Genomic DNA, 8,938 nt, shown 5'->3' with positions numbered 1-8,938 from the left:
ATTCTCACTAGGACCCTGAAGTGCATTAGAAAAATTGGAATTAACATCTGCTGTAGGCATAGCAACAGTGTCGTTACTAATTGCAGATAGTGCCAGATTTAATAAACGAAAATCCTCCCCCCATTTATCATTCTTCAGAGTCAGTGACTGAAATAAAGAACCCAATGGGCAAAAAACATCAAGTACAGAATCCAGTTCAATTAAGTCCCCAGTAACCACTGGTTCTAATGTTATTAATGGTTGCTGAGTTGTCTTACGAATACCATTAATAAGGGGCTGCGCAGGGGCTACATTTTCAAAAAATCTCATGGTTTCTATACCAAGTGACATCAAAAACCGTTTATGTTGGAGTAACCATCCAGCTTTTTCATATGAGTTAAAAGACACTACAGTGCGAGCTGTAATCTGATTATAGTGGAGATATTCCACATAATCTGTGTCCTCCAAAAAGAAGAAACCGGGCAAAACACTTTCAAGAATTCCCAGAAGGTGAGTTTTTCGATCTTTTTGGGCAATAAATCCCCAAGGTTTAGGGTAATTTACTAGCGCCAGTTTCTGGCGATTAAGAATTAGCCGCCATGATGGAGCAGTAGTGTCCATCTGCTCAAATATGACATTGGTCAAAACAGAAGGCCCAGGTATTTGCCACTCAGGAGTATGATGTTGCGGTAGGGCGGCAGTTGGTAAAGGAGAAAAGGATAAAACAGATGGTTCACAGGTCAAAACAACTTTATCATCCTCTCTAGGGGCAGCGATCGTAACATCCTCTCTAGAGAGGGGTTGTAAGACAGGATGTATCTTCTCGGTCTTCTTAGGAGAGGAAAGATTTTCTAACGTTTTGAACAATTTAATAAAATTCATTTTTCTATACCGCTGAAATTTCGAATGTTTAACATTCTTACTCAATTTAGTAGTATTGGTTTTATTTCTCCGTATAGGAATCCTCGGCCATCTAGTTCTTCTACTGTTTAACTTTCCTGGGGACCTGGTTGTCGTTGGGATTTTATATCTTTGAGTACCCCGTGAAATAACGCCAGATGAAAGAGAGTTTTTTCTACTAATTTCCACTAATTTCCACCCAGATCAGGGCCTTAAAACGTGATTACTCTGAAACAGCCCTGTCCCGTCTGCTTCTCCAAAAAAAATCTCATAAAAATCTCTTAAAAGAGAAAAAAAAATTGTTCTTTGCTAACAGTTGGCGTGCCTTGGGGTTAACTGTTCTTCAGAGAAATGATTCCGAGTTTTGGAGATTGGTACAAAGTGGTATGGCACGGAAACCCCTTGCTTTAAATCCTCCAATTTCCTCGGCAACTTGGGTTTCCCATTTCCATAAAATTTTTGGGAAAAAAGATAACTTTACTTTAGTTACTAACCCCCTTTCCCTTCCAACGTGGCCAGCAGTTAGTAGCGCAGAAGTAAAAGAACTAATATCTACTCTTCACCCCGGCAAAGTTTCTGGGGAAGATATGATACCACTGGAGCTATTCCTGGCTGATCCTGATTGGTGGAGTCCCATTTTAGCTGCTTTATTTTCAAAAATAAATGCCACTGGAATTATTCCTTCGGGATGGTGTACAAGTATTGTGGTGCCCATTCATAAAAAAGGTGATCCTGCCAATCCATCCAATTACAGACCAATTAGCTTGCTGGATGTAACATCTAAATTATACGGACGTTTTCTCTTGAATAAACTAACAGACTGGGACACTAAACATTCTCTTATCCACATCGAACAAGCGGGCTTTAGAAAAGGCAGAAACACTATTGATCATGCCTTCGTTTTATTTAATCTTATAAATAAGGTTAAATTTAGGGCATACAAGTCCCTTTACCCGGCATTTATAGACTTTTCATCAACCTTTGACCTAATCGATAGAGACCTATTGTGGCAGAAATTATCACTTGCAGATATTGATATGAGATTACTACATCAGATCCAATCTCTCCACCAAGGAAATCGGCTAAGAGTCCATCTTGGCCCCAATGGCGCACTTTCTCATGAAATCCCAGTTGGCCGAGGTGTTAAACAAGGCTGCATCCTGGCCCCCTTTTTGTTTAATTTTTTCATTAACGACCTTATCTCTATTATGGCCTCCCCCAATTTTTCCCCCCTGCGGTAGGGAATAGAAAGATAGCATCCCTGCTTTATGCAGATGATTTGGTATTGTTGTCCCAAAATAGAGTTGGATTAAAGAGAATGCTTTCTCGATTGGAAGAATACTGCGAGACCCATCACCTTCTAGTAAACTATACTAAAACCAAAATAATGGTTTGTGGGAGGTACAGTAGGACGAAATCCATTTGGTTCTTAAATGGCCATCAACTAGAACAAGTTAGTACCTTTAAATATTTAGGTATTTGTATTAATAATAATCTCTCTTGGTCTCCCCAATTAGAAATGATTAAGCTGATGACATTAAGATCAAATGGCCAACTAAAGAAGTTTTTCTACTTGTGTGGTGGCCAGCTTTAGGCCCAATGTTAAAAATCTACACTGCCAAATTACTTCCAAAAATTCTGTATGGTGTAGAGCTCTGGGGCCACTCGGTTAAAAATAGACTTGAAGTTCTCCAAAAACAATTTATGAAGCAAATTTTGGGTCTTTCTAAGGGTACTCCTGCAGCCCATTTAAGGGCGGAACTGGGCCTTCCATCCCTGGCTGCCAGGATTGATCTGGCCTTTCTAAGATATTGGAAAAGGTCCAGATCTCTGGATGATTCCTCCCTTATAAAACTCTGTTGGAACGACCCGCAGGGAGTGAATGACTGGGGAAAAAAAAACACGGAGTTATTATCGCTTTACGATCTTACTCCAACTAAGTTCCTAAGCCTCTCTTCCTCTGATCTTCAAAATTGGATCTTCAATCACGATGCATATCAGGATAGAGCCTCAATTGTGGCAGCTTCTTTCTCCCCGTGGTTCCCTCAAATAAAACTTAATCACACTCCACCATCTTATTTTAATACTCTGACTCGTCCTCAGTTACGAAAAGCTTTTACGGAGCTGAGGTTCCAAGCCATGCCTACTGCCATTTTAGAGGGCCGATATAAGAGAATCCCGTTCGCAAATCGTTTATGCATTTTTGGTTGTATGGCCCTTGAGGACTTAATACACTATATGTTACTCTGCCCTCTCTATCTTCATCCTAGAGGAAAATTTCTGGCTCCTCTTTCATGCTTTTCCAACGGTCTTTCTTTTAATGAATTGATAATTGCACTTTTGATGGACAGTAATAACCAAACTACTATTGCGGTAGCAAATTTCACTCTTGCTGCCAGAAAGATCAGAGAAAAGTATGTTATCTCAATGTGTAAATAAATTGTTGATTTATCTTCTTATTTTAAATGTATGTTAGAACTATTGTTTTACTGTTTCATGTTGCAACGGCCTATGGCCATAAGCAATAAAGTATTGATTGGTACTAATTTCCACTAATGTAGTTAGTTATTGGTTGAAGTCAGAAAGTTCTTGATATAATCAATATCCTTGGCTAACATATAAAGCCGCCATTCCATAGGGAAATTATCTGCCAAATCAATCAGAGACTTCTTATCTTGAGAGGTCAAGGGGTCAGATGAATCCAGGGTAGATTGAAAAGTACAGTCTAAGGAGACAGATGGTTTCTGACTCTCTCCTATTTGTGTCATAGGAAGACTTGTTGATAATTTGTCTTCTGATGAGAGATGTAGTGCAGTCTGAATCAGTTTTCCCGCTGCTGCTAATTCACTTGCCAAGTCAGGGGAAGAAAAAATAGGAGTATCTAACTGTAGAGCTCCATGAAGATCTAACGTCCAATCCAGAGGTATATTAGCTTGGAGACAGTCTGCTACGCTTGCCTTGAGGAGATATTTAAAGGACTATTGCTAGTATTTGGCTCCAAACTCAGGTCAGCTACCGTCCCAGTCAGTCCCGTCTGCTCTTTAGGGGAGAAAAAATTAGTAATCTTTGGTTGTTTTGATTTAGGCTTTTCCGTTTGAAGTACTGACTCCAGAGGGATCAGACCTCGTTTTTTATAGTCCAGTCTGGTAAATACCATGGTATAACACTTCCCCTTTAACTGAAATGAATGAGAGAATAAGTGAGAAGCGTAAAGAGGCTGTCCAAAGTAAAGGAATTAGAAAAAGAAATTCCTTTCTATTTTCTACATCTTCCACCTATTTTGTTTTTTGTTTGGGATAAAGCGTTCTTCTGCCTGCTTCTCAAAATAACAGCAGCTAATTGAGGAAATGAACATATTTCTCTATATAGTTCTCCTGAGCCTTCCTGTTTCAGACTCCTGTAATAATGGCAGCTCAGATGATGTCTCCTTAGATTGACCATAGGAAAACTGTGCAATTGTGCATGCCTGGCACCAGTTTGGAAGTACTTACCCCTGACAGAGCTGTTAGGAGAGAAGACTAATATGGGATTAGGGCAGAACCAACATGGAATATGTGTGCTGAATATTCAGAATTTGGTTATTGCTGATAATGAGAATTTTAATTTTGTATCTTTTGCATTTGTTGGCTTCCCATACTTAGCTCAGTTATTATATTTCTCATACTTCCATCCCTGCAATTCTGTACAGGGGTCCGGAGAAGAAAAGGGTTGCTAAAATAGTTAATCAGTTTCTTTTGGCTAGTCTGTTGAGTATGACGTTTGTTATGTAAGCTAGGAGCAATATGTTGCCATGGAAACTAAATAGAAATCTAATTCTAGCCCATAATACAAAGTTCTAATACTTAACTCTTCAAGAGCTGTGTTACTCAGTCTACAGGCTATTTTTCTCAGAACCACTTAAGTAATTATAGGGTGACTGTGATCATGAATAATCCACCTTCAGCCAGGGAAAGTCTTGGGTGAGCAGACTTTTGGGGGCTCTTCCAGATGAGGCTTTTGTTGTACACTGAATTTTTCAGAGGGTCCTGTTTATAAATTGCTCCTGTTCTTAAAACAATCTGTCATTCTTTAAATGGATGCTGTCATTGTCTGTTTTGACACAAATTAAAAAGATAATTTCCCCAAAAAACATCCGGGGGGGGGAAGCACAGCTCTGGGGGGTGCACCCATTTGCCCCACCCTGGCTATAAGGCTGCCTTGGGTTTCAAACTTCCTAATGTGAGAGGAGGCTTTGGGATCTTACCGTCAGTGACACAAACCCACCACACAGTTATTACCTCCTTTAGTCCTTGCTTTTATACAAAGTTTTGCCTTCTAAAGTTGCTTTGAGCCAGCTGTTGAACTTGATGATTTAAAAAAAATGTTTCAAGAGCGTCCACAGAAATACTGGGGGGGGGGGGAAAGACATCTATGAATTGTTACTACAGATTATTGGCAACCCACCAATTTCATAGTTCCTGAGCCTTTTCTTTAGTTTTGAGCTCAGTCATCTTCAGAATAATGTCTAATAAATACATTGCTGATTTTTAGCTATGCTTGCTGGTGTCTGAACAAGTGATGCTAGGAACACTTTTTAGGTTGTAATGTGTCACTTTTGAATGTCTGTGCAAGATAAACTGCTTTGGGGCTATGTTACAATCAATTAAATTTTGTTAAATAAATAAAATAGAAATTGAAAGTGGGCAGCACTGTAATCTTACCATACAGTAGGGCCCTGCTTATACGGTGGGTTCCGTTCCGGACCCCCGCCGTAAAGCGGAAAACGCCATAAAGTGGAACCCCATTGACTTTAATGGGCCGCGTCGCACGAAAATGACGCGAAAACGGCGCAAAACGTCACAAAAGGGGAAAAAAAACCTTTAAAATTGAAAACGAAAGGCGCCGCATCAGTGGAACGCCTTAAAGCAGAATGCTGTAAAGCGGGGCCCTACTGTATACCACTTAGAGACTTCAGTGTTAAGCAGTATATAAATGGCAGAGATGAATAAACAAACAATGCACATTCTAATCTGTCTGTCTGCCTGTTTTTGTCTGTCAAATTTATATCCCACCTTTCCTCCCAAGGGAGCCCAGGGTTTACATTCAGTTTAAATGTAGGAAATCATTAAATAAAATTTAAGCTTCACTTATCTATTTATTTATATTTATTTATTTATTAAATTTATATCCCGCCCTTCCTCCCAGTAGGAGCCCAGCCCAGCAAACAAAACACTAAAAACACTCTAAAACTTCATAAAAACAGACTTTAAAATATATTAAAATGAAACATCTTTAAAAACATATTAAAACAAAACATCTTGTAAAAATCTTTTTTTCAAAAAGCTTTAAAAACATCTTAAAAAACAATTCCAACACAGATACAGGCTGGGATAAGGTCTCTACTGAAAAGGCTTGTTGAAATAGGAAGGTCTTCAGTAGGCACCAAAAAGATAATAGAGATGGCTTCTGTCTAATATTTAAGAGGAGGGAATTCCAAAGGGTAGGTGCCACTACACTAAAAGTTTGCCTCCTATGTTGTGCAGAATGGACGTCCTGATAACATGGTATCTGCAGGAGGCCCTCACCTGCAGAGTGCAGTGATTGACTGGGCATATAATGGGTAAGACGATCTTTCAGGTATCCTGGTCCCAAGCTGTATAGGGCTTTGTACACCAAAATCAGAACCTTGAACTTGGCCTGGTAGCTAATGGGCAGCCAGTGCAATTCTTTCAGCAGCAGGGTGACATGTTGGTGACACACTGTCCCAGTAAGCAGTTGCACTGCCACATTTTGCACCAGCTGCAGCTTCCGGACCAACCTCAAGGGCAGCCCCACAAAGAGCACATTATAGTAATCCAGCCTGGAGGTTACCAGCACATGGAATACAGTGGTCAGGCTATCCCGGTCCAGAAACAGCCGTAGCTGTCTTACCAGCCAAAGCTGGTAAAAGGCACTCCTAGCCACTGAGGTCACCTGGGCCTCTAGTGACAAAGATGGATCGAGGAGCAACCCCAGACTATGAACCTGCTGTTTCAGAGGGAGTACGACCCATTCAAAGCATGCAATTGACCAATTATCTGAACTCCACCAACGCACAGTGTCTTTGTCTTGCCATTGATAAGCACTCTTTGAGTACGATTCTGGAGCCAACTGTGGATCCACTTGATAGTTGTTCCATCCAGCCCACATTTAGCTAGCTTGCTAATCAGAATATCATGGGGCACTTTGTCAAAAGCTTTGCTGAAGTCAAGATATATTATGTCCACAGCATTTCCACAGTCTACAAAGGAGGTTACCTGATCAAAAATGAGATAAGATGGGTTGGAAGAATGGAGCAGCTTCAGGAGGTATTGTGGGCCACATATGGCCCCTGCTGAGCCACGGGTTGCCCACCCATGGTATATACTGACAAAGAGATTAGGTAATCCATATATGTATTTCAGTTTGGGAAACTGAGGTTAGCTGTGTACACACCATACATTTAAAGCACATTCCCCCCCACCCCAGAATAATGAGAACTATAGTTTACCTCACACAGAGCCAGAATTCCCAGGACCCTTAACAAACAATAGTTCCTAGGATTTACTTTTGGTGGGGTCATGTGCTTTAAATATATTGTGTGTATGCAGCCGAGATGAATGTGATTACCAAAGACCACTGAATGAGCCCATAAGCAATGCTAGGATCTAGGTCAGTGTGCTGTCATCCCACTGTGACAGAAGTGAGGAACCTCTGGCCTGTGAGGAATATGCAGCCATCCAGCCCTCTCTGTCTGGCCCTTGAGACTCTCTCCAAGCCACACTGGCCCAGCTCCCCCACTGATTTCTGAGTGCTTTTGCCTGGCTGGAATGCATCCTTAAAAGGTAATCATGCTTGCCTAGATGAAGGATGGGAAGAGGTTGTGATGGCAAGAAACTCTTTTTTGCATGGCTGCTGAGAATGTAACCTCCTGTACAGAGGTAAGACTCACATCCCTTGCTCTTCCCACTTTTGCCTATGCCCCATCCAGGACTGCCATGCAGCCCCTGGCAGGTAGCCCACAAAGGACTGTACACCCTGCTCTACAATAGGATAACTTTGTGTCAGATGTGAGCAGGGGTGTAGTCGTCCATGGTCTTGGGAGTCTTAGACCCCTTACTTTTTTGGAAGCAGGGTCCCAATGTCTCCAGCATCCTACAAGCCAATCAGCATGAAATGGACTGCCTTCAAGTCGATCCTGACTTATGGCGACCCTATGAATAGGGTTTTCATGGTAAGCAGTATTCAGAGGGGGTTTACCATTGCCTTCCTCTGAAGCTGAGAGGCAGTGACTGGCCCAAGGTCACCCAATGCGCTTCATGGATGTGTGGGGATTCAAACCCTGGTCTCCCAGGTTGTAGTCCAGCACCTTAACCACTACACCACACTGGCTCTCAATCAGCATGAAAGGGGAGTGTATTAGCCAGTGAGAAGAGTCTTCTAACATGCTTCCTTGTCCTTTCCTGCTGATTGGAGTGAAAGGAAGTGAGTCAGCCACTGAGAAGACTCTTTTCAGTAGCTAACCCTTTCCCTTTTCATGCTGATTGACTCCTAGGGACGTCTCCTAGGATCTCATTCTCAACCCAGTAGCAAAAAAGGGCTAAAGGGGTGTTGCTGTGACTATAATGAATTTGCGACTACGCTACTGGATATGAGGAGAGAAGATTTCTTTGTACAGTAGGGCCCCGCTTTAGAGCGCTTCGCTTTACAGCGTTCCGCTAATACAGCTGTTGTGAATTGTAGAAAGGCCCCGCTTTACAGCGCTTGTTCCACTTTTACAGTGTTTTTTTTGCCGCCAGGTGCCATTTTGGTCAATGTAAGTCAATGGGATCTGCTTTACAGCGGTTTTCGCTTTACAGCAGGGGTCCAGAATGTAACCCACTGTATGAGCGGGGCCCTACTGTACCTCCTTCACCTGCAAAAAACAGGACTTAAACCTGATTGAGGCTGGCAGTAAACTTAGCTTTGGAACATGTGATTAATAAGAAGAGGGTGTCTTTAAGCATGTGACAAGTGCCTTCTCACCACCACCACCTATTTGAGAGAACAGCTTCTCCACACA

This window comes from Rhineura floridana, chromosome 1, assembly GCF_030035675.1.
Source record: "Rhineura floridana isolate rRhiFlo1 chromosome 1, rRhiFlo1.hap2, whole genome shotgun sequence".
In the NCBI taxonomy this organism is placed as follows: domain Eukaryota; kingdom Metazoa; phylum Chordata; class Lepidosauria; order Squamata; family Rhineuridae; genus Rhineura; species Rhineura floridana.
Note: the sequence above shows the minus strand (reverse complement) of the source record.